The 25,682-nt window shown below is 35.7% G+C and overlaps 1 long non-coding RNA gene across 1 annotated transcript in view; it reads left to right on the top strand.

The window, feature by feature from the left end:
* The window catches only part of LOC309629945, a 379,704-nt gene that overhangs the window by 330,994 nt on the left and 23,028 nt on the right, over window positions 1-25,682 (top strand). Inside the window, exon 3 of the long non-coding RNA XR_014245314.1 lies at window positions 18,250-18,416. This is a non-coding gene — a long non-coding RNA (uncharacterized lncRNA). The remainder of the gene's footprint in view (window positions 1-18,249; window positions 18,417-25,682) is intronic.

The raw sequence follows: 25,682 nt of genomic DNA, 5'->3' as shown, positions 1-25,682 counted from the left end.
GGGTTATCTGGGTGGGCCCAATGTAAACACAAGGGTCCTTCAAAGTGATAAAAGAGGGAGAAGAGAGTCAGAAAGAGATGTGACTGTGGAGGAGGTCAGATGCCATGTGAGGGATGTGATAAGGACTTGATTCACATTTGCTAGCTTTGAAGATAGAGGAAGAGGTCTACAAGTTAAGAATGCAAACAACCTCCAGAACCAGGAAAGGCAAGGAAACAGATCCTATCCAGAGATTACAGAAAAGAACGCTGGCCTACTTTAAAATCTCTATTTTAGCCTGTTGAGACAGTATCAGACTTTTGTCCTACAGTACTGTAGGATAATAAAGTTGTGTTGTTTAAGTCTGGTAAGAGTCCATACTGATACATGGTTTTTTGCCAACAGTCTGGCTGAATAATCAGGCATTTGGGAAGGAACACAACTTGAAATCTGGTGTCAAGGAGGTTTGACAGAGAGATATGTGAGTAGACCTCTTTGAATAGGTAAAGAATGTGAAGATATTTGTATCCCATGTGAATGTTTACCAAAGGGCGACCTCAGCAAAGGAGGATTTTAATAATCAATTGCAAGGGATGACCTATTCTGAGGATACCAATGAGTCTGTTACCCCAGGTGCTCTTTCATTGCCCAATGGGCTTGTGAACAAAGTGGCCATGGTTGCAGGGATGGAGATTATGCATAGGCTTAGCAACAGAAACTTCCTCTCGCCAAAACTGACCTGGATACAGCTACTGTTGAGCGTTCAGTCAACTAGCATTAGACACCAACACTGAGTCCCTGATATGACATCATACCTTGGAGTGATCAGCCAGCTACCTGGTGATAGGTTGACTACATTGAAATAAGTCCATCATAAAACAGGCAGCACTGTTTTAGTCTACTAAAAATGACACATTCTAAATATTGATTTGCCTTCCATGAACACAATGCTTCTGCCAAAACTACCATCCATGGACTTACAGAATGCCTTATCCATCATCATGTTATTTCACATATCATTGTTTCTGATCAAGGAATTCACTTTACTGAAAATGAAGTACATCATTAGGCCCAGGCTCATGGAATTCCTTGGTTTTACCATGTTTCCCATCATCCTGAAGCAGTTGGCTGGCCAGAAAAAATGGAATAGCTTTGAAGACTCAGTTATAGTGCCACCTAGGTGGCAATAACTTAGGGACTTCGACAAGCTCCAGGATGCTGCATATACTCTTAATTAGCATCCAAAATTTGATGTTCTTTCTCCCATAGCCAGGATTCACAGGTCCAACGTCAAAAGGTGTAAATGGGCGTGGCACCATTCACTATTACACATAGTGATTCATTGGCAAAAATGTTTGCTTCCTGTATCCATGATCTTATGCTCTGTTGGTCTAGAAGTCTTAATTCCAGAGGGAAAATAGCTTTTACCTGCAGACGTAATGATGATTCCATTGAATTGAAAATTACGAGGGTCACTTTGGGCTCCTCATGCCTATGAAACAACAGACAAAGAAGTGGGTTTCAGTGTTAGCTGGGGTGCAAGGTAAATTTGTTTGCTACTACACAATGGAGTGAAGGAAGAGTATGTCTGGAATACAGAAGAGCCCTAGGGCATCTCTCAGTACTACCATGTTCTGTAAAGTAAATAGGAAACTATGACAACCCAATTCAGGCAGGACTACTAATGGCTCAAACCCTTCAGGAATGAAATCATGGAATGCATCATACCACCAAGTAAAGAACTATGCCCAGCTGAGGACAAAGGAAATATAGAATGGGTAATGGAAGAAAGTAATTATAAATACTAGCTGTGGCCACATGATCACTGTAGGAAAAAGACTATAATCATTGAGTATTTTATCCTCATTTTGTTATGAATATTTCTATATATCTTAACCAAATATTTTTGTTTTCTTCCATCTATTGTCCCTTTATCATCTAACATAAAACTTATTAATAATAGTTAACTTTATCTCACAGTATTTAAGCTGCAGGAAGTCACAGGAAAAGAGTGAACATCACCCAAGGACTTTTCATCCTCTTTTAAGGAAAGGGTTAGTTTGTTATTCATTGTGGCCAAGATATTGCATCATGTTCAGCAGAAATATGATTTTGTCATTGTCTTTATTTGGAGATTAAATAAGATTTAAGGAGATATGTTCCAAGGAGATAGGTGCCTTGACAAGGGGTAGACTGTGATAGTCTTTTTCATGTGTCCACTTGGCTAGCCTACAGTCCCTAGCTATTAATCAAATACTAACCTAGGTATTGCAGTGCAGGTGTTTTGTAGATGTGCTTAAAGTCCATAATCAGCTAAAAGTGGACATTCTGAAAGAATTAAGTAAAGCTGCAAAACTGAGTATTTTCTGTAAATGGAGAACTGCATGGGGTGTCTGGAGTACAATTTAAAGGCAGTGCTAGAAGGTGAGCTGAAATGCTTTGAGTGACTCCATTCAACCCTGATTTAGTACTTCATGTGTAGAATGTAATGCTTGCTTGAAGAAAGGAAGTAGAGAACAAGTAATGTGTGCTATAGGGTATAATGATTGTTATGAAGAACAAATTAGCTGAGGTCAGAGAAAGAAGATTGACATGGATAAATCAGAAGGGGTGATTTGGGATATGAGGATAGTAGATGCATGGAACTAAAAACAAGATTTTGCTTGGCATTGATTTTGATGTAGAGCATGAAGAAAAACTAGTGAAGAATAGAGTACTGAAGAATAATAGAAAACAAAGTGCTGGATGGATTTAAAAGCTGTATATGGAGTACTAGTACCAGCAATATGGAAATTAAAGAAAATAGTATTAATACAAAGAGTGTTCATTAAAATAACCAGTACCTATCTGAATACTTGTGAACTGTAGTCACCCATAGAGAACCTGTACCTTAGCATTTTATTGCTACAACAGAAAGAACTAGTCTCATCTTGTTATCTTTAAAATGAGGGAACAGAGGCCCCGAGCAGGTGCCATTGTCAGCATCACAGAGCAAGTTCACAATGGCAGAACTAATAGAATACATCTTTGTTTTCCCTTCATTTCAGTGCCAAGCTAAATCACCACGTTCCTAGTTTAAGAGGTAGCATGGTGTAGTGATTAACAGCACTGGCTGTCAAACCAGACAACCTGGCTTCAAATCCTGAATCTGACACTTATAAGTGGTGTGACCTTAGTCAAATGGTACCTTGGCTTACTCATCCCCAAAATGAGTATGATGGCAACTGTGTCAATCTCACAGGAATGTTGTAGAGTATAAATGAGATTGTTTACGCAAGTAAGTGCTGAGTAGATGTTAGCTATTATTATTATTATGTGAACTGCACGATGAAATTAGCATGGATAGATTCTGGACTTTTCGATTCCAAAAGATATGGAGCACCTAGTGATAAGTTTAAATTACAGTCCTACTCTCTGCATTGCTAATGTAAGGATGGATAAACAGGAGGATGAAGGAAAGACACCATAAGGTCTTTTTTCATTGTATTGAATTAAAGATTGTGATAGGGCATACATTTAAAAAGTCAAATATACGTGATTTTTCTCTAAAGAATTATTAAGACATTTAAAAACTACCAAAGCAAAAGATTTGGCCTGTAGAAATTGAAGTCCCCTCTTAAAGTCTTCAATGACAGGTGGGTTGAGGAAAAATACAAACTTCATCCTAGGACCTCTTTCTGTGATGGGAATGGTTATGAGGGGATTCCCAAGCAGAAACTCCAGCTAAGGGGTCAGAAAGGGGGAGTAGCAAAACATCTCTATCTCTTTGGATGGCTGGAGGGATACTTAATAAGCCTGTGAGCTACTGATAGATTGAAAGAATTACAGCAGGCAAATATTTTCAGCCTCACTATGTAGAAAGAAGCAGGGGCTGGGAGCCATAGCATAATATTCAACTACTCAAATGAAGAGTCATTAGACTTAAATAGACCAGTAGGGCCAATGGAACTCAGATGAAACCTCTCAGTGGCATAACTGACTTTTTGAGAGCAGCTAAAAGTTAAATGTATTTAAAATGCTAAGCTCTGTGACGGAATCTTTCTCTGGATACATTTCTGTGGAAATGGCTTTTTGAATGGGTGGAGCAATGGACTAACCTTAACTGAACAAGACTCCATATGTTTTTGGTACAGGAGTTGCATCAGTGAATCACAAAACGCAGTTAAGGAATTAACCATTTATAGTGCTGGGTACTAAGAATTTTTGTATCTGGCTACATAACATATTTCCTTTCCACAGGAGGCAGTTATGACAAATTAGAAGTCTGAAAATTTTCTGATGGTGTAAAGGCCCAGCTGTCACTGGGGAGATAGTGATCAGATTTCATAGCTGCGTGGTCCCGTGGCGCCATGGAGAGCTCCATATGGTCACCCAAATGTTCCAGCTAAATCCACGGAAAATTTCCAGTCTGAGTTTTACTTGGAAAGAATAAAACTTTCCTTGTATAAATTTATCATTATGTGCCTACCAGGAGAAAAAGTCTTGTTCACTGGTTACATTTTAAAAAATGGAAAAAATAATCCGCTTAAGAACAACTTTGATACAGCTGTTATGCTGGCTTCATGATAAACAGATAATGATGCACTCCTGGGAATTCACAGAATTTACTTTATTTCAATTGTAGTATAACCTAAGGAAGGTGGACTTTTAAAGTGATCTATAGTGAATAACTAAAATCTGTGGGAATACCTACTTCTATGATAAAAACAGTTTTATAAACCACTGTTCTCTCATTTCCCCAGAAAATCACCTCTGCTAAATTGTTAATGTGATTACGAAGTGCTGAGACACTTGTATGCATGTCAAAATGTCAGCTTAAGTCTTACCCAGTAATAAATGACAAATGCATAATTTATTGATTCATAAATGGCTATGTCCTTGGATGTATTCCATATAAGTAATTTGCTTAGAAACACATCTGGCTCATGAAGGTAACAAATGTTTTAAAGAAGGTCAGCTCTATATTTTAATGTTAAAGGAGGATATAGTAATCTTATTTGTTACACTTCTTTACTGAATCAAGAAAAGTTTTAGGTTTCATAGGTTCATCTTGGGTTTTATGATGTAAATAATATAGCAAAAACCTTTAAATGAAATTTCTAAATATTGAAAATATAAGCAATGGGCCAAATGTTACTTCATAAAATACTGTTTGGTTTTTACCGAAAACATCTGATGTAGCTAATTTTAATGATACACATCAGACTCTACTAGATTGAATATTTGTTTTTTATGCAATGTATATGCAAGTATTTGGCATTTATTATTCAACATACAGAACTGTAATATTAATGAGGGTACTTCAGATATTTAACAACTTTAATTAAAATTATTTTGTCATTAATTGTATATAGCCTGCATAACTCTTAGCATTCCTTGTGGTGGTTCTGAGCTCATACAAACATTTAAAATATTACCTTGCATTAATTATCTTATCCTTTATTTTCTCTGATAGAAGCAAAATATGCCTTTTAAAATACATTTCAAATATTATTCTGCTCGTGTACAAAGAAGTACAAAGTAGAGAAAATACATTTTCAAAACCTTTTAATAAGCATCCAGGCACCTTTAACTTTACATTTCACCTTGCAGCACACACAAAATGTTTAATTATTTGAGGATTAATGGAGGTAGTTTATAATTAAGCTGAAGTATGAACTGATGTCATCATCTCAGTATGATGATATACATTTTTATGCCAAAGCACCTGTTGTTTTGGAAGGAAGCAGCTGATATCATTATCTGCACAGCCAGATAGCCCTGTTTCCTGCTGCTTAAAAAATTATCCTAAGGGTTACCTAAGTTGGAGTAATTCAGAATTTACGTTTTCATACCCAGAAGAGGACAGAATGGAGAAAATGACTTCTCCAGCAATCAAAGGAAGAGAAATTGAGAAACACACTGGGAAAAGGGAAGAAGGAAGAAAGGAAGAGCTTCAATTTAGGTGACCAGAGGATACTGCTACTCATCCCAGGGATGGCCTTCTTAATTCTTCTAAGAGCATGCAGAGTTTGCAAAAGAACAGCAATGGAAGCACTAATTTTATTAATATAAATGAAATGATGCATTCTTGGAGGAAGTGGAGGGGGAAACTATACAATTTTATACTTTAAGACAGAATGTAACAATATCATGTTTCTAAATACTCATAAAAATGTTCCTATTTCCAAATTTTATGTGTAAAGAATCAGTGAACTACAGACAAGATTCAAGTAACCCAAATTATTATTTTCTCATGTCTGTTAGATAACCCTGCCCCTAAATGGTTTTCTGGTTTACTAGCTGACTGGTTGGTTTTTGTTATGCATTGATTAGGGTTCAGGCCATTGTAAGGTGAATGCCTATCAATATAAACACAACTACTATGTAAACATATCAGTCAGCATATTCATTTGCCCTTGCACTGGCTTCATCCCCAAACTGGGAAGAAATCACAAAATCTCCCAGCATGAGACAATTCTACAGTGTCCCACACTACCAAAACACTACCAAAACAATTTCCAGATATAATTTTGCCTATGCATATTGCTCCTACTATCTTCTATAAAAAGCTGTTGCATATTCAGTCCTCCCCTTTATTAAATATAACTTCTTCCTAACTTAGTTCTTCCTTCTTTCCCATTGGGACTCCTGGCCCTAATCAATACTGCCCATCTGCCATATTTTCTTCTATGCTATTTTTTTTTCTCTCCACAGGCTATCTCCATAATACCTATAGTCACTAGTTATTATTTCCCCAAAGATCACTGGTGTTGTTTATTAAACTATATTTCATTTCTATAAAAATCTCATGAGGTATTTATTATTATTATCTTAACATTAGAGATGAGGAAGCTGGGCTTTATAGAGTTAAAGTAACTTGCTCATCGTCACACAATTAGTTAATGATGGAGCTGATACTCAACTTTGGTCTGCCATATATAGAGTCCTGGGTCTTAATTCTACATTGTGTCCTTTCCAGTTTAACTTTTTTCTTCAAGTGTCCTTTCCGTTCCCTTTCTTTAACTAAACCTGACTCCTAATAGGTCAAGGATCAAGATGAGCCGTCGATTTGCTACTCACTGATACTTCTAGATCTGTATTCTGCCATTCTCACCCCACCACCTTTATTTCTGTAAAGCTGAGATAAGCCATGTTTCTTCTCCTATATTTTACATCTGTTTTCTACCGTCTTCCCTAAAGCTTGTAAACTTCTTCCTGAATTTTATCTGGCAGTCCTAGTAGCCATGCAAATATTGGGTTCTCAGTCACTCAACATTCTTAACTCCAATGACCTAGACTCCATTCCATTTCAGTCACAATTTGGGTTTCATCATCTTGTTTGGCTCATAAAATTTGGAATTCTGAAATACCTCTCTGACTATAAGATACTCTCTCTAAACTTATTTCATGCCCTATTTACTTTGTTCTTCATCTTCTCATGACCTCTAGTTCCTCACCCCTTTCATAGTACTTTATTCTGTTACTCCAGTTTTTAGGTCACTTGCACCCCAACTCAACTTGAATGCATGAACCTTGAGATTATTCATTTCAACTATTGCCTTACCACCAACCTAGAATCTTTTACTTCTGTGATCTTCCCTCTCATGTCAATCCCCAGCCTGTTTGCATATTTTATGTACTTCCATTTTTGCAGAATATCTGAAAATCATGATAATTCGGTCAATTACATTTTTAGGCTATCTAATCTCCATGATACGGTCGTGCACCTAATAAAAAAAAATATTCTTTTTCTAAGTTTCTCAGTATCCAAACATTTTCCATTCTTACCAGTAATGTCACTACCCTCCCACTCTATTATTTCTAACTCTCTACCAGAGATTATTTTGCCTACCACTTCTCCCAAAAGATCAAAATAATGTTTAGTAGTATTTCAGTACTTTCCCCCTTCCTCTTCATCCTACCTTTTCTTGAGGGAAAAAATAGTTTATATTTTCCTTCCTAGTAATGAGGAATGAGAACTTAGATTCCTATATCTTTGATCTCATCCTCTGTCGCTTTGCCAATATTCTTTTTTTTTGTTTTGTTTTGCATTTTATATATTTCCATCATTATTAGTTGTGTGTCTTTCTTCCTTTAGCCCCAAACTTCTTCAAACTATAAATTATACTCACTGGTCTCACTTGTATTAGTTGGGGTAATTACTTCCAGCTACCTAACAAACAACCCAGAAAACATAGTTGGTTAATAAAAGTTTCCTGCTCACTCATGTCACAAGTCACTGCAGGTGGCTTTTTGAACCCTTTATTTTAGAAAAATTTGCAGGAAGCATATGGGTGGGAGTGCTTCTCCAACTGATAATTCAGAGATATTGTCTCCTTCCAACTGATGGTGCAAGTTGCCTAATGTGCAAGGATGTTACCTGAAGCATTGTTAGCAATGGCAAAATAATGGAAACAACTTAACTGTGGACCAAGTATTGGGACTGTTAAATATAATAGAATATTGTGCTATTATTAGAGAGAATAATGCAGCTTTTTATGTAGTGATATAAAAAAGATTCCAATATACTGTAGGACAAAAAACAAGGTGCAGAAGAGTGTTCATCATAAATTACTCTGTGTGTGGCTGTTTGTATGTGCATTCTCTGGAAGAAAACACAAGAAACTGATGACAGTGTATGTCACCAGTGGGAGAAATGGATAAATAAGAAACTAGGGGAAAAAGTGTTTTTCCATCATATATCCATTTGTAATTATTGATTTTTTTACCATATGTATGTACTACCTATTTCAAAAAGCAAATAAGTACAACTAATACAAATAGTGTTTTTAAAACAACACAAGCGAAAAGCAATGAAGATAAGGAGGCTACCAAGACAGAACTTATATCTTACCACAATAATATTGTCCTCAGTGTAAGAATAGATAGCCTTTACCAAGGTCACAAGAGAAGATTTGGTGTTCCAGTATTACCCAGTAGACTTATGTATCACTCAGTTTCCAACTGGATAAGCAGAATTCACTCAGCATATTTAAAATAGAGAGAATTTAATACTGAGAATTGGTTTTACACATGAGGGAGGAAGCTGAAAAACCAAACAAGTGACAGTGAGTTACCCTGCAGATTAACAACAGCTGGAAGCCACTGCCTCCCAGGCTGGAGGGGAAAAAAAAGGAGCTGGATGTGTCATAGCAGCACGTCACGAGGTAGGAGCTAAAACTGTCAAATGGGAGCTGGGGCCACAGAGAAGCCCCAGTGCTGCTAGAGATGCTTGAGTTAAAGGGGCAGAAATATCCTGGTCTCCCTCCCTTTCTTCAGCCCAGTCTTCAGTGCCTTCCACTGGCTGAATCAGGCAGGAAATCAGCTCACAGGGGAGGGTGGGAAATGATACAAAACAGTACTGAATCTGAATGAAAACAAACTCAGGACCAGCTAGCTCCTCCTTTTTGTTACTCAGCAGCCATTCTGATTGCTTTGCCTATATATAAATTACATATTATAATGTCATGTTTCTGTCTAATATGAGGCAATCATCCATCATACAAACTGAGATGCTCTTGCCCTTTCTCCAACATCATATCCCTATCATACCCAGGATCTACAGGAAATTTCTAGTTCCGCCCATCAGGTCCAGATGTCACAGCTCATGGGGTCTGGTGACATATGAACTGAAATTGTAAAGTTATGCACCATTAACTCTCCTTATACAAAATAGTAAGAAATGGGGAAGGGGAAATTTTAAAATATATATATAAAATCATTGAATATATATATTTATATAAAATATATAAATTGAATTTATATATATTGAATTTATATATATATATATATATATATATATATATAATACACACAGACACATGCATGAACAGCTGTTAGAGTCCTCAGTTCTGAAATTGGTTATGAGGGTGTCATTGATATTTATCGTTTCCTCTTCTCACTACTTATTCTATGTTACCCTTGTTCTCAGATCAGCTGATCAGTGTTCTTTACATAGAGAAGAATCCCAAACCTTAATTCCAGAAGTGTCTGAATCCTTAATGGTTTTGCCTTTATTGGACCAGCCTTTTTTTAATGAGCCAGGGAAGTAATGAGCTCCAGAGAATCCCACGGTACTTCTTGCTCTTATTTTAGAGCAGCGACCCAATTTTCCCTTGTTAATTTGGAACAGTCACCCCTACTAATATGATAACCTCGTCCTCATCACTGCCCTTTATTTCAGAGGCATTAGTCTTCGTGCTTCTGAAAATAGTCAGTTGGTAGAGTCAACTTCCTGTTTAATGGGCCCATTATTGTGTCTCATAGTAGACACTTGGACTAGGTTGCAGGAACTGAAAGAAAAATGTCTGTGAATGGGTTATTGTGTGTAATAGTGAGAGGGGCCCTTCTCACTTCTACTTCTTGGATTCAGAACTTATGGATGCTGGCTATGAAAGAACTAGCATCCTACTAAATGTGGCTGATTCAAAGAATATACTACATGCTATAGAAGAACATCTCAATTTCACCTGCTATTCCATCAAATATCATAACTGTCTTCAGTAGGCTATCCACCCTTATTTCAGGTCCACTGTGTCTGGGTGATAGGGTTTGTGATTCGATCAGAGAACTCCCTGAGTGTAAGCCCACTATTGCCCTTCCTTTGCAGAAAAATATGTTCCTTGGTCAGAAACAGTGTTATGTGGAATAACATCATAATGCATAGGGAATTCTCTCAGTCCACAGATGGCAGTGCTGACAGAAGCATGGTGGATATGGAAGAAAATTCATATCAATAACAGATGTTTAATCCAGTAATCCCACTTCTGGGTATATATCTAAAATAGCTGAAATCAGAATCTCAAAGAGATATCTGTACTTGCACATTCGTTGCAGCATTATTCATAAATGCTAAGATGTGGAAACAATCTAAATGTCCATTGATGGATAAAAATGACTACAGAAAATGTAGTCTACACATACAGTGGAATACCATGCAGCCATAAAAAAGGAAATACTGTCATGCATTATAACATGAATGAACCTTAAGGACATTATAGAAAAAAAAGAGAATAAACGTTCATACCAGTGAGTAAAATTTACTTCTGTAATGTAAAAGGGCCAATGTCATCCACCTGCAATGGGTAGACCAATGGGTACCTCTAGAAAATGGTGCAATACTAAACGTTCAGTATTGGCATCCATGGTTCAGAAACTGGACACTTATCAGAGACAGTAGCGAGATCAATCTTGATGAGGTAAAGTCCATGTTGTTGAGGACATACATAGCCTACATCCTAATGATATGGCCATTTTTATGGACATACAGACAAACAAACTCAGAATGGGTAAGAGACTAGGCTGCCAGTTCTGTGGCAGGATGTCTTGCCCTCATGATTACCGAAATTCTCCTTTGCAGTAGATGCCCTCAGGGGGACATGCATGAGACATGCATACCCATTTCGCAAAGTCTGTTAACCCCTCTCGACCTGCTTGCCATCAGTTTTCAATCTTATTCTTCTCAAGTCTCTGACCAATGAGGATAAATAATCATTATCATGAATCAGAATAGAACTTCATCTCAAGCTATCTCTCTCATTGGACCTAAAAATGAACAACCAGCTATAATGTCCAAAGTCTTAACTAACGATGGGAAGGTTGATCTTTACCACCATCCTCCAAGATCACCCCTAAGTGGGACTGTAATCTGGCAACAGTCCATATGCAGGCTGTGCTATGATATTGTGCAAATTCTGTGTAAACCAAGACCAACAATTTCTTCCTCCAGCAGCTGGTCATAGAGAGCTCGTAACAGGCCATAGTTGTTGATTAATAGAGCAGCAGCAATGCCGCAGAAGTAGGTGTCATGCAAACATGTTTGTCTTTTCCTGCTACTGTACCTTCAGAATCTGTTCGAGCAAAACTTTATATGCCAATTCCATTTCATAATGTACTGCTGCTGCACATGTTCAACCTTAACATAGACACTTTTCAAGTTTATATATTCCAATTCAATTATCATTATAATTCTGTGATGTATTCCACTGGACTTTGGGTCTGATCCTCTGTCATGTCTTCTCTGCTTCTACAGAAGATTAGATATTATTCTAAGATGCCCATAACATTTTTCTGGTTCTCTAACTATGACATGAACAAAGAACTCGAAAACCGGAGTCTGTAATTTTCTTTCTGTAAATTCTTCAAAGCTGTCAGAAGCAGGTATTCCAAGGGGGGTACTTGAAATTATCATTACCACCAGACTGGTATGGAGCCGTTGTTACTTGCTTTCCCAGAGCCTTGCCTTTTACTCGCATTTCATTCCAAGAAATCATGGGCTCATCTAAGTAATTTAAGCCACTGCATGTCAGGCATTAAGATTATCCTATTTTCCACCTTCAAGGATGTCATTTTTATAATCACACATCTCATTTCTAACATCTCATCCAATATAGTGCATATTTGAAGATAGTAAGTATACCATAAACAGTTAACCAGACTACAGGAACTAATGGGGCTGTCCCAGGCAAACTAGGATATTTTGTTTCCTAGTTATAAAGAACATTTTTCAGAGAATTAGGGAAATATAATGGTGGTCTGTACATTGAAAGATGTTATTAAATTATGTTAATTTTCTGAGGGGTGATGATGGAATCATGGTTATATAGGGAAATGTCCTTGTTTTTGGAAGATATGTATGTGTATACTGAAGTATTTGGAGATAAAGCATGACAATGTATTCAGCCCTCTTTTAGATTGTTTGACAAAAAGGAATTGTGTGTGTGTGTGTGTGGGGGTGTGCATGTCTGCGTTCTGTAAAAGAAGAGTTGGAGCTAGTGTAACATGTTAATAGTCAATTAAGATAAGAGGCTATATATTTCCATTGCACTGTTCTTTTAATGTTTCTATGGGTTAGAAATCCCCCACACCCCCACAAAAAAATGTCAAATAGTGGGAAAAAGAGAGGAAAATAAAAATAGATAATAAACTTTATGCTTGGGGAAAACAACAGAAAAAAACGCTGATTCCTAACTCCCTACTACAGCCCCCGTGATTTAGATTTAATTGATGTGGGATAAAGTCAGGAACAATATATGTCAGTGGTTCTCAAACAGGTTTGAGAATCATTAGCTTTGACAATTAATTATGCACTGGTAACTTTTAGGCCATACTCACCGCTCTTCTCTCTTGTGCTATAGTTCTGCAGTTCTAAGTGATGAATATCTTCATCGGTAGAGTTGTTTGGCCCCTAAAGATATAGTTGTCATCTTTCTTTACCATTCCCATTTCTTTCAAACATTCTCTATCCATTGCTTACCTACTTTTCTCTAATGGCACCTGAATTCTCCCAAGTATCTGAACTAAAATGCATTGAGTCATTTTTCTCCTGCCCCTCCCATCCAATCAGAATTAATACTGCCATCTCCTCTTCCCCATGGCCATCTTCATTACCATCATGCAGGACCTCATTATCTCTCTCACAGAATCATTACAAGAGTTTCATTGTTGGTCTCTCACTTCTTTGTTTTTAAATGTATTTTATTGAAGTATAGTTGATTTACAGAGTTGTGTTAATTTCTGCTGTACAGCAAAGTGATCCAGTTATACATAAATGATAGACAGGCAGGTAGATATAGATATAGATAGATATTCTTTTTCATATTCTTTTCCATTATGGTATATCACAAGATATTGAATATAGTTCCCTGTGCTATACAGTAGGGCCTTGTTGTTTATCCATTCTATATATACTAGTTTGCATCTACTAACCCCCAAATCCCATTCTTTCCCTCCCACACGTCCCCTTCCCCTTGGCAAGTCTATTCTCTATGTCTGTGAGTCTCTCACTTCTATTTTATCCCCTTCTCCAATCAATCCTATGCGCTACAACCAGAGTAAGCTTCCAAAAACCACACCTCAAAAACAACAACAAAATTTTCAATTATTCCCTGATACCTACTAAGTTAAATAAAAATTGTATTTCCTAACATTTAAAAGTCTCCATTGTTTTATCCCAACTTAAAATTTCAGGCTTATTCTCCAGAACCATATGCCTACCTTATATTTGAGTAGAAATCCAGACCTGCCTTTTCATGGTCTGTACCCACCATATTGAAATTGTTCCTTGCACATTAACGCCTTCTTCTATAAGTGCTTCTTCCAGGACAAGCATACTTCTTCCTACTAAAAGCCCCTATTATCCCCTTTTGATTAATCCCCAGAGAGTTTCATTTATATAAAACCTCCTTTCTAACCTCTAATATTGGAAAGCTGAGGTCTTGCATCAGGAGAACCTCAGAATAGATTCTTCACTTTATGCTTTCTTGTATCTCTATCCTTACTTTCACTTACTCATTTCTGTTCAGAAAAATGATGAGTTACATTGCTTACTTACAATTCCCCAAGTTGATCTTTAGTTTTCAGACCTCCTTATCTGATCTTTCCAATGCCAACAAGGTATTAAACCTGAAAAAACTGCCAAAATGAATCTTCCACTGAGTACATTCCTGGGCATCTAGTTCACATGTACTTCATAGGTCCCATAGCTTTATCAAACTTTTACCTCTCTTTCAGTCATTTTCTTCCTTTCACTATAATCAATCTCTCTATATATATACTCTAAGCTTATTAAAGATAGGAAGTGTCTTTTCCATTTCTATATCCTATGCAATAATTAAAATTTTGCATACATGTTTTTGTTTGATAAATGTATACTGACCCGAATCGAATAAGTGTTTTTAGTGATCTATACAAAATAGTGCTATAAAAAATTACAAAAAGTATTATGATTATTTTATTATTCTTTTTCAAAATAAAGTAAAATATTTTCATTTGAAATCACACTTGGTGAGTTACAGCTCAATTCTGTGCCAATACATTAAACTCTGAATCATGGAAAGAGTAAGAATGGCAGAAATTGTTAGGCAGAATGAGGGTTTGTAGAAACTGGTTAGTAAATAAGAAATAATACTCTTTTTTATAAAACTAGTTTGAAACTGATATTTATTAAAATTTAAATTGATGAATGCTCCAAAACAGTACAAATAGAGCTGTAATTCCATCTTGCCATTCTAATGACAATGAAGAACTAAACTAAATGTTCTCTAACATTTTTTATACCACTATAACCTTTGGATGAAATTACAGTCTTGCGCTAAAGTGCATTTGAAGAAGAATATGCCTGCCCATATTAAATGTGCTATAGGGAAAAACAGTATTTGTAGTGAATATCTATGTAATATAATTATATAATCACCTGCTAAGTACATATGTGTTATTGTGTTTTGATCCCTAATGCTATGATTGTTTAAAATATAAAGAGAAAGAAGAAAGAGAAAGGTTCTGTTTAATCTTTAAAAAAATGAGAAAGAGAGATGTAGTTCTCTATAGGGTTTTCAGGCTGTGAAATATGTTGTTATTTCTTTTGACAGCACAATTATTCTTAACATTTGACACTTCCACTCAAAATAAGAACTATTTTTCTTCTTTGTCTTCTGACCATATTTATAAATTTAATTGAACAAAATGTCAAAAAAGTAAAAAAATCATACAGAACCCAAAATGCAAGGTATAAAGCTACAGAATAGAAAAAAAAAATCCATCATCTGAAAATGAAAGAGATAGACTAAAGAGGAAATCAATGTTTAAAACTATTATTTTTTTAAATTATTTTTTTATTTTTATTTTTTTAACATCTTTATTGGAGTATAATTGCTTTACAATGGTGTGTTAGTTTCTGCTTTATAACAAAGTGAGTCAGTTATACATATACATATGTCCCCATATCTCTTACCTCTTTCATCTCCCTCCCTCCCACCCTCCCTATCGCACCCCTCTAGGTGGTCACAAAGCACTGGGCTGATCTCCCTGTGCTATGCAGCTGCTTCCCACTAGCTAACTATTTTACGTTTGGTAGTGTACATATGTCCATGCCACTGTCTCACTTTGTCCCAGCTTACCCTTCCCCCTCCCCGTATCCTCAAGTCCATTCTCTAGTAGGTCTGCATCTTTATTCCCGTCTTGCCCCTAGGTTCTTCTGATCATTTTTTTTTTCTTTTTTTTTTTTTTTTTAGATTCCATATATATGTGTTAGCATACTGTTTTTGTTTTTCTCTTTCTGACTTAAAACTATTCTTATCTCAATCACATCTCATGATGTAAAAGACAGTTTTAAAAATAAATGAAAATCTCTATTGTAGAAGTGAACAGAAATAAAATTATGTTATCTAAACAAATTTGTCATAGGAACAGTGTATCTAGAATAAAAGAAATTTTAACAGAAATCATGCATGAAATAATAAATTCTTCCAATAATGAATTACTGTTTTATTTTGTAAATAAAATATTAAGATATATTTTGGTTAAATGTATACTTTGCCATACATCAAATTATTTATATTTACTACTTAATCACTTTTCTTTGGGAGATTTTTCTCTGATTAGTTTTGTACATATTTATTTTAGAAAAATAAATTCTTGAATTCTGTAGTATTTCTTTCCATAAGTAAAAAGTATTCTTGGAATAGTTGCAGGCAATATTTTTTTACACTTCATGCAAATAACATACAATTTCCTTAGTGACTTGGGTAAATTTTACCTCAGTTTTTTTTTTTTTAGAGAGTGATTTTTCATTTCTTCTTTCAAATTACTATTTCTTTATGCTGTGAAAAATTTGGCATTGTAGAGGATGTAAGTTATTTTTTTCTAAATAATTGCCACCATCTTTTCCTCCACTATTGCCTTCAATAGTAATTAGGCCCTGTTTGTACACATGTCCACAGCATATCAAAAAATATTTTCCTTTTAATCTCTCCTAAAGACTTTAATTTTTGTCTTATTCAATATCCTACCATCTGTCCTAAAATATATTTCTGACTCCAGTTTTATCAAGTTTCTTAAAGTATCCATTTTAAATTCTGGGCTATCTAAGTTAATAGATAGTGAAAGATGTACTTTATATATGAATAGATACACACCATCCAGAGTCATTTCATTCATTCATTTCATTCACTCACATCTTTATATCCTACTGGTCAATAATCCTGTAAGGTCTACTGTCACAATATATCCAAACTCTAACCACTTCTCGCCATCTCTATCATGATTGTCCCCCAACTGGCACCACATTATCTCTCACCTGAATTATTATCCGGATTTCCTAACTGGTCTTCTGTCCTTGCCCACCCCCATACCCTATTCTCCACCCCTAATAGTTTATTTTCAACCTACTGTCAAAATATAAATCAATTTTCTCCATTCTTTTTTCATTCAGGGTGAAATCAACGTCTTAACAATTGCCTAAATGGCTGTGAATGATCTGACCTCCATTGCCTCTCAGACCTCATTTCTTACCAATCTTCCCTTCTCTCCTACTTCAGCCACGCTGACTCCTTGCTCTTCCTGTGGCACACCAGATTTACTCCCCCTTCAAAACTTTTGCATCTAAAGGAGTAAACAAAATGTTTTCTTCACATCAGGTTCAACAAAACCTTGTAAGTGTCACTACAGTCAGCTTTGTCTCACATTTGTCCAAATGTGTATTGAGTTCCCACTAATTGCCAACTACTCTGATAAAACTATGAAATACAAATATGCAAAAAAAGAAATCACTTTCCTGAAGGAGCAAATGTTCTAGTGGAAGTGATCAATGATAAGGACAAGGAGCTATGAGCCCAGAAGAATATGTGTCTGTACATACTGTAGATGCCAAAGCTTCCCAGAGGAGTTCAACCTTGAAGGATTAGCAAGGGTTATAAAGGCTAAGAAGGAATTCAGGCGGAAAGAATAAGCAAAGGCACAGAATTCGTAGAGGATGTAATCTCTTTGGAAAACTGCAAGTTAGGGTCCTCTTGCAATTAATTGACAATAGGGCTCTGACAAATGATAAGACTGAAAATAGAGGCAAGGAAAGAAAGCAAGGGGGGTTTTATACATATATACACTTATTCTTACATTAATGCAATGATTTTTATATGCCATACACTGTAGTACGTTCTGGGGAACACTGTAGTGACCAAAAACGTATAGGTTTTACACTCATATTGTTTAAAATATAGTGGGAGAAGTAGAAGGTGGTATGAGAATGCCCAGAAGCAAGCCTAAAAATCAGACTTGGAAAATTAACAAACACTTTTGCAAAAATTTGAAATCAAAGGAGAAATCTGAAGTCCACACAGGCATTAGCCACTGTAATAGGCTGAAATGTGTCCCCTCAAATTCATATGTTGAATACCTAACCTCCTGTACTTCAGAATGTGACTGTATTTGGGGATAGGGCCTGTAAAGAGGCAATTAAGTTAAAACAAAGCTGTTAGGGAGGTCCTTAATCCAATCTGACTGGTGTCCTTATAGGAACAGGAAACTTGGACACACTGAGAGAAACCAAGGGTGTGCAAGCACAGAGGGATGACCACGTGATGATTCAGCAAGAGAGTGGCCATCTGCAAGGCAAGAAGAGAGGCCTCAGAAGAAACCAAACCTGCCAGCACCTACCTCTTGGACTTCTAGCCTCCAGAACTGTGAGAAAATACATTTCTGTTCTTTAAGTCACCCAGTCTGTGATATTTTGTTATGACATCCATAACAAACTAATACAGCCAGATAAAGGAGGTGGGTAGTGGGAAGAGAATTCTAGAATGAGGCAATGATGTAGGAGTAGGTTTGGAGGTAAGTTATGTCTGAGGACTAAAAAGTGTTCCATAAGCTTAGATGATACGTAGAAGAAGAAAACATTGAGAAATGAGACTAGAGCATTACTGTCTCCAGGGACGAGATCATCCACGACTGTGAGAATGAAAATGAGATTGGGCTTTTGCTTAAATCAATGAGAAGCCACTGAAGGGTATTATATAGGGGAGGAGGATTGGCAGGAGTGAGTTTGAACTTAAAAAGAAGTGCCCTGATGGCAGAATGGAGAGTGGATTGGGGAGGTGGGGTGGAGAACAAAGCTGGGGGAGAGAATACCAATCAAAAGCCACTGCTCAGTTAAGAAATGATGGTGGCATTGACTAAAATACTAGCAGTTGAGATCAAGAAAGATGAACAGATTTAAATGATGCTTCTCTCAGGAGGAATTGAAAGTTTTCATCATTGATTAAAATTTGGGGGGTAGGAAGGCAGAAGAATGAGTCACAGATTCTATCCAGGGTTCTGGCTCCACATGGGAGGAGGGATATGACATTCACTGAGATGTAGGAACACAATGAAAGATACTGACAAGTGACAATACTGAGTTCAATCAAGTCTAAACTTTTGAGCTTGAGGGCCATGAAAGTAAGGTTGCCCAATAGACATGTGGATATATGAATCATAAGCTTCAGAAAGAGATTATAGGATAGAGTTAAGATATATAGATTTAGGAGTCATCTATAGATGGTTTTTTAAGCCATGTGAATGAATGGAACAACAAATGACTATAAGAAAAAAAGGCCTAGGAAGGAACATGAATATTTAAAAGAAAGGCAGAGGATAATGGGCCCATGAAGAAGGATAGACTACAGCCTGTGACATAGTGAGAAAACCAAGTCAGCAAGACAGCGGATAATGTTTCAACAGTGTCAGATGATGCAGAGAGATCAGTAAGGCAAAAATTCTTTTAGCCAACAAGGAGCTTTTGCTGATCTTAGATAAAGTTTATGCAGGAGTTTGGTGGACTTAAAAACTAGATTGAAATGTTTTAAATGTGTGTGTGTAAGCGATCTTAACGGCAGGGTGTAAGTGATTAAAGACTGTAAATACAGACGTGAGATGTTGGGCTATAAAAGGGAGATAAGAGAATTGTCACTGGAGACAGATGTGGGATAAAGGAAGATTTTGTTTGTTTTTTCTAAGATGGAAGAAACATACTGTGTTCAAATGTGAATGGGAAGGAGCCAGAGAAGAAGAAATATTCAAAATTAATAATGAGATAGCACTGATATCAGCATAGCATGTTTACTTTATACACAGCTCTGTTTTAGGTACTTTACTCAAAATAAATCATTCAATACTAGGGTGAATTATTATTCTACTTTAATAGACGAGAAAACATAGTCATAGAGATGATGAAGTTGTAATCATCTTCCCAAAGTTGTTCATCTTATAAGTTAAGAGAGTCAGGATTTGAAACCAGGAAATCTGCCTTCAGAAGTTACCATATCTCTGAAAGCACAGTAGATAAGATACCTTCAAGGGGTCACCTGGAAACATCAGGGCATGACTGAGGTTAGAGATCATGAGTTTTGCTTGAAATAATCTGTAACAGCCACCTTTGCTCTTAGGGAAGAAACATGTAACTCCCAGAGGGAAACTGTATGAGTATGGCTTTTCTCATTTGGAGGAGTCAAGCAGAGAAGCCAGTTAATTAATTAACTTAGAGGTGAAGTCAGGCAAGATAAGATCATATTTTTGTACAATAATGCATGGATTATTATTGTATAAGGAGTAGGAACAAAGTAATGTTAAAGAGCAGAATTCTGTTTTTCCAATCGACTAGGCAGTCTTTAAACTCAAAGCTCATTATTCTGGTGGTAAGTTATATTTTGAGGTACTTTAGAAGAAAACTTGGCCACAATTCTATTTCATGATAGAAGAAACCAACTGCCTCTTCTGGAAAAGAAGAAAGCTAGCACCTCCCTCCTTTAGGGTTATCAGAAGTCAGTGCAGGTGAGAGCTCCAGTTAGAGCTATCTTAAGCCTAAAGAAGCAAAGATTGCAAGGAACAAGAACAGATGGGGATCCAAATTCTATCATCGGTATTGAGTCCTAAAGGAAAAGTTTAAATAAAGGACTGCAGAAAGAACAGCAGGATGGGAAAAGGGACAGAAGAGTTATGTAAGAATTTACATTCTAAAGTTTTAACCACAAAGGCAAGAATAGGGGTGAGAGAAACAAAGACACAAATCATGTGTGGTTTAGGAAACTTTCTCTGAAATTTCACTGAGCTGCTTAAACATTTATTGAAGTCCAGTCTAGAGAAAAAAAGTTGGAGCGATATTTGAAAACTTGTTAGTGTTTCTTCTCCCTCCACTTTGCTGTCAGCCATGGTTGCCTGAAGGACTACTGTATGACCTATTGTGAAATTCTAGAAGAAAAATATCAATCAGAAAATAACAGCCCAGGCTTATATATCATACATCTAAAACATAGGTGAAGAGAATGGAGGATATTTGCCAATCATCCTCTGCCCAAAGCCAGCTCCCCTTCATGCTGTACTACTCATTACAAACATCGTGGTTTAATCATCTGGGAATTATCTTTCTACTTGACATTTTACACTCAATTATTCCATCTATAATCATTTATCTTTAAGACTGTTTTAGAACAGTTTTAGTTTTATAACAAAATTGAGAGGAAGGTACAGAGATTTTCACATATCCACTGCCCCATACATGCATAGCCTCCGCCATTATCAACATCAGTCACCACAATGTTACATGTTTACCTAGGATGGTCCTACTGTGACACATCATAATCATCAAAGTCCATAGTTTATATTAGGGTTCCAAGGGTTTGGACAAATGTGTGATGTATAATGACATAGTCATCAATATAATGTCATACAGATTATTTTTACTGTCCTAAAAATCCTCTGTGCTCTGCCATTCCTCTCTCTATCCCCCATGCCCCACCTCTGGCAACCACTGATTTTTTATTGTCCCATAAGTTTGCCTTTTCCAGACTGTCATATAGTTGAGATCATACAGTATGTAGCTCTTTCAGATTGGCTTCTTTCACTTATTAATATGCAATTAAGTGTCCTCCCCACCTTTCATGGCTTGATAGCTCATTTCTTTTTAGCACTGAATAATATTCCATTGTCTGTATGTACCACTGTTTATCCATTCACCTACTAGAAGACATCTTGTTTGCTCCCAAGTTTTGGCAATAACGAATAAAGTGGCTATTAACATCTGTGTACAGTTTTCTGTGTGGACATAAGTTTTCAACTCATTTGGGTACATACTAAAAAGTACAATTGCTGGATCATATGGTAAGATTATGTTTAGTTTTATAAGAAACCATAAGACTGTCTTCCAATTAACCAGTACCATTTTGCATTCCCACCAGCAATGAGAGTTCCTATTGCTCTAAAATCTCACAAGCATTTAGTGTTGCCAGCGTTTTGGATTTTGGCCATTCCAATAGATGTGTATGGTATGTCACTACTGTATTATTTTGCATTCACCTGATGACATATTTGCCATCTGTATTTTCTCTGGAGTGGTGTCTGTTAAGGTCTTTGGCTCACCTTTAATCAGGTTGTTTTCATATTGCTGGATTTTAGGAGTTCTTGGTATATTTTGGATAATAATCTTTATCAGGTGGGTCTTTTGCAAATATTTTCTCCCAGTATGTGACTTGACTTCTAATTCTCTTGATATTGTCTTTCAGAGAAGTGTTAAATTTTAATGAAATTAAACTTACCAATTTTTTAAATAGATCATATATTTGGTGTTGTGTCTAAAAATGCATCACCATCCCCAAGGTCATCCAAGTTTTCTCCTATATTAGCTTCTAAGAGTTTTATAGTTTTGTGTTTTACATTTAAGTCTGTGATCCATTTTAAGTTAATTTTGTCAAGGGTGGAAGGTCTGTGTCTAGATTTATTTTTTGCATGTAGACGTCTAGTTGTTGCAGCACCATTTGTTGAAGAGACTATATTTGTTCGATTGCGTTGCCTTTGTTCCTTTATCAAAGATGAATTGACTGTATTTATGGGAGTCTATTTCTGGGCTCTATTATGTTTCATTGATCTATTTGTCTATTCCTTCACCAATACCACACTGTCTTAATTACTGTAACTTTATAGTAAGTCTTGAAATCAGGTAGTATCAGTCCTCCAACTTTGTTTTTCTCCTTCAATATTGTGTTAGCCATTCTGAGTCATTCGCATTCTGCATATAAACTTTAGAATCAAATTTTGGTATTCATAAAGTAGCCTGCTAGGATTTTGATTGGGATTGCATTGAATCTATAGATGAAATTTGGGAAGAACTGACATCTAGACAATATTCAGGCTTCCTGACCATGAACATGGGGTATCTCTCCATTTATTTAATTCTTCTTTGATTTTGTTCATTGGAATTCTGTAGCTTTCCTCATATAGATCATGTACATATTTTGTTAGATTTTTACCAAAGTATTCCATTTTGGGGGTACTAATGTAAACAGTATTGTGTTTTTTATTTTAAACTCCATTTATTCATTAATGATATATATATATATGAAAGCAACTGACTTTTGCACATTAACCTTGGATCCTGCAACCTTGCTATAATCACTTATCAGTTCCTGAAGTGTTTTTGTCTACTCTTTCAAATTTTCTACATAGACAATCATGTCATCTGCAAAGAGACAGTTTTATATCTTCCTTCCCAAAACCTATATACCTTTTATTTCTTTTTCTTACCTTGTTGCATTAGCAAGGACTTGCAGTACAATATTAAAAAGAAGTGGTAAGTACCAGTACAAGGCAAGGGGACATCTTTGCTTTGTACCTTATCTTAGTGGGAAAACTTCAAGTTTCTCACCACAAAATATGATAAAAGCTCTAGTATTTTGTAGATATTCTCATTATCAAGTTGAGGAAGTTCCCTCTAATCCTAGCTTACTGAAAATTTTTATCATGAATGGGTGTTGGATTTTTATCACATTCTTTTATTGCTTCTATTGATAAGATCATGTAATTTTCCTTTATAGTCTGTTGATGTGATGGATTGCATTAATTGATGTTTGAATGTTGAAACAGCCTTGCATACCTGGAATAACTCCCACTTGGTCATGGTGTATTATTCTCTTTATACTCTTTTGGATTAAATTTGCAAATATTTTGTTGAGGATTTTTGCATTATGTTCGTGAGAGATATTGGTCTGTAGTTTTCCTTCATTGTAACGTCTTTGTCTGGTTTTGGGATTAGGGTAATGCTGGCCTAATAGAATGAGTTAGGAAATATTCCCTCTGCTTCTGTCCTCTGAAAGAGATTGTTGAAAATTGGTATAATGTCTTCCTTAAAAGTTTGGTAGAATTCATTAATAAGTCCATCTGGTCCTTGTGCTTTCTGATTTGGAAGGTTGTTAATTAATAACTCAATTCCTTTAACAGATATAGGCCTATTCAGATCATATATTTCTTCTTGTGTGATTTTTGGCAGATTGGCTGCTCAAAGATTTAGTTCCTTTCATCTAGGTTATCAATTTTGTACACATAGTGTTATACATAGTATTCCTTTACTAACCTTTTAATTTCCATGGAATCTGTAGTGATGACCCCTCTCTTTATTTGATATTAGTAATTTATATCCTCTCTCTTTTTTTCTTAGCTAGCCTGGCTAGAGGTTTATCAATTTTATTAATCTTTCAAAAAATCAGTATTCATTTTATTTTCTCTATTGATTTTCAATGTTCAATTTCATTGATTTCTGCTTTAATTCTTTTTATGTCTTTTTTCTGCTTACTTTGGATTTAATTTGTTCTTATCTTTCTAATTTCCTAAGGTGTAAATTTAGATTATTGATTTTAGGTATTCTTTTCTTAAATACATATTCAATGCTATAAATTTTTCTTTAGAGGAAGAAAAGGAAGGAAGCACTGCTTTTGCTGCATCCCATAAATTTCAATAGCTTGTGTTTTTATTTTCATTTAATCAAACTATTTTTAAAATTTCTCTTGCAATTTATTTTTTAACCCATATGTTATTTAGAAATGTGTTGTTTAATCTCCATGTGGTTTGGGATTTTTTCAGTTATTTTTCAGTTATTGATTTCTAGTTTAATTCCATTGTGGTCTGAGAACAGACATTGTATGATTTCTATTATTTTAAATTTGTTAAGGTGAGTTTTATGGCCCAGAATGTGGTATGTTTTGATAAATGTTCCATGAAACCTTAAGAAAAATGCCATTTTCTGATGTTGATAGATGTATTAGTCTATAGATGTTAATTATATCCAGTTGATTAATGGTGTTATTGAATTCAGCTCTGTTTTTACTGATATTCTGCCTTGCTGGATCTGTCTGTTTCTGAGAGGGGTGTTGAAGTCTCCAACTATGATAGTGGATTTATGTATTCTCCTTACAGTTCTCTCAGTTTTTGCCTCATCTGTTTTGACAATATTGTTAGGCATATACATGTTAAGAATTGTTATGTCTTCTTGGAGACTTGACCCTTATCATTATTCAATGCCCTTCTTTATCCTTAATAACTTTTCTTGCTATGAAGTGTACTATGTCTAAAATTAATGTAGCTACTCTTACTTTCTTTTGATCAATGTTAGAATGGTATATTTTTCTCCATCCATTGATTTTTTTATTTATATGTGTCTTCATATTTAAAGTGGGTTTCTTATAGACAACATATAGTTGAGTTGTGTTTTTGATCCACTGTTTTTAAATTGGTGCACTTATATCATTGACATCGCAAGTGATTATTGATATAGTAATTGAATTAATATCTACCATATTCACTACCATGTTCTATTTGTTGCACTTGTTCTTTATTCCTATTTTTGTCTTCCACTCTTTTTCTGCCTCTTGTGGTCTTAATTCTGCATTTTGTATGATTCTCCTTTCTCTCATTTCTTGCCATATTACTTATACTTCTATTTTTGACATTTTTTAGTTGTTGCCCCAGAATTTGCAATATACATTTATAACTAATCTAAGTCTACTTTCAAATACCACTATCATTTCCTGGCAGTGTGAGTACCTTATAATAACAAAATAAGCCTAAATTTTTTGTCCCATTTCTTTTATTATTGGTGTCATTCATTTCACTTATATGTAAGCATACATAAGCATATATATGATATT

Source organism: Balaenoptera borealis (assembly GCF_965194805.1).
Source record: "Balaenoptera borealis genome assembly, chromosome: 5".
In the NCBI taxonomy this organism is placed as follows: domain Eukaryota; kingdom Metazoa; phylum Chordata; class Mammalia; order Artiodactyla; family Balaenopteridae; genus Balaenoptera; species Balaenoptera borealis.
The sequence above is the reverse complement of the archived record's forward strand: the minus strand, read 5'-3'. Positions and strand labels throughout refer to the sequence as shown.